We start from the raw sequence: 2,223 nt of genomic DNA on the forward strand, positions 1-2,223 counted from the left end.
TCTTCCTGCTGTGCTAGTGGTTTTATATGTAGTCATCATGAGTGGAACTTAGCTTGTCATCATTGGTATCTAGTTCATAATTGGCTACCTTTTGTTGCTAGGCAGCTCTGGCCAGTTTATGTTGTCTAATGTCCACACCTTCTAGATACATGATTTGTTAGTCTGACTGTAGAAGACACATAGCTATGTCAAAATACATTGTCAAGCTCTGAGATGTGTGGCTCAGTGGACTACAAGTTTTATAAATAAATGTGAATGGGGTGAAAAGAACATACAAATTAAATTTACCTGCTCTGCAGGGGATCCATTGCTCTGCTGCAATTCCTGATGCTCCTACTGTGTCCCTGGAGCAATAGGGGGCACTTGTGCCCAAGAGAAAGATGGTCCAATATATTTTTTTAATGAAAGTGCCCGAGGTAATGGGGAGGTTTGAGACAGGCTCAGAAGTCTGGCTCAGAAGTCTGACCCAAGTGAGAGGAAACATAAGACATTACCATACTGGATCAGACCAAGGGTCCATCAACCCAGCATCCTGTTTCCAATAGTGGCCACATAGGCCTGCAAACTCACTGATGATAGCACTGCCTCAGCTGTTTCAAAGTCAGTGCTGACATTGGATTGTTGACCTAGCAGCTCTTATTTAAAGCCTTTTAGAAAGCACATGTCAAAAACAGTAGCAATGCCTAACTTCTCATAGGTCATTGCAAACTAGCATAGGTCATTGGGGTTGAATATAACCACATACCGCTGGGCCCTGCTACAACTAGATAAGCAACCTGTCAACTCTCATGTACAGATGGTGAGGGCCTTGGCCCTTGGGCTGACATGTTGGTTCCATTAGCTGCTTGAGGAGGCTAGACATGGATGCTGGGCTGAGTATCTGGAAGCTGCCTTGGGAATAGAATGTTTTCATGCCTTCACATGTTTTGGAAAGTCACTTCTGAAACAGATAGGTCAGAGTAAGGTAATCAATGAATATAATAGCACAAACACGTCACCTAACAAAAAGTTCCCCTCATTCAACTGAAGGGAAAGTCATGTTTTAAGCTCTGGACCTAGCCTGATATGTCACAGGAAGCCATTCGGAAATATAGAGATGTGAGGGTGCTGCTTGGGCCTTAGCCTGTGCATCTCAGGGCTAGTCATGTTGTTCTGCTTTCTGTAGGAACATACAAAATAGGCATAGTAGTTGGTTTGTTAAAATTGGTAGTAGTTGCATACTCCTTATCATATCTGTGGCCACCCTTAAAGCACCTAGACTCCTGACTCCCAGGGAGGTAAGCTTGCAGAATGTGAAAATTCCAAGCAGAGTCACCACTTTTCAGGTAGATTCAGGTTTGAAGCCCTTGCTTCTCCACATGGCTGGCATGACTTGTGGTCATTACAACAGAGTAGATTTTCTATAGGATGCATCTCCTATGGTGTTTGAGCATTTTGTACATTGTGCATAGCCAGACCAAGGCAGATGTGTTGATAGATTCTGTCATCAACTCTATGCTTAGCTTAAAGGCTAGAGAAGGATGTCAGGTCATGCCCTCATGAGCCCACAACCAGCCTCTATCCATAGCTTGGCACTGTACAAAATGTATCATGTATCATGTGATAGGCATTATAGCCTCTTCAGTTTCAGTGTGGTTATGTAGAAATACTAGCATTTACAACCTCCTGAGTGTTGGAGGGGTCCCTGTCTATAACTCACATGTTAGTTATCATGTATGCCTCAAACAGATGTCTTTCATGGTACAAAGTATAGAGAATATTCTATGAGGAGTAATGATTCAGATGACATTATTAGCAGGTAGGGACAAGCTTGACACAGACATCATTGATGGTTGAGCACAAACTGTCCAGCAAAATCACAATTGGGTCTGGGTAGGTAACCTAAGTGCTGGAGACAGCCTGTACCAAATAATGACAGACTACATATATAGGTCTGTGAGAGTGACATGCTATACTAACCTATGTCTTTATTGCTGTCTGGGAGTGATGTAGGGCTCATTGTTCTGTTCCTTACCACAAGAATGCATAAACCAAAGCATGCACTGTGTGTGCACACATTTAGTGCACACTGGCTTATGACACAAGCAAGCCTGTGCTTCCACTCTTTATGATATGTGAATGTGTGAATGTGTAAGATGTGGAGCAGATGGCATCATGCTTTGTAACCTAATATTCCACCTTGGCCTGATACTGTTTACTAATTGAGTTAACGGGGAGGGTGTG

Source organism: Rhinatrema bivittatum, chromosome 1, assembly GCF_901001135.1.
Source record: "Rhinatrema bivittatum chromosome 1, aRhiBiv1.1, whole genome shotgun sequence".
NCBI lineage: Eukaryota > Metazoa > Chordata > Amphibia > Gymnophiona > Rhinatrematidae > Rhinatrema > Rhinatrema bivittatum.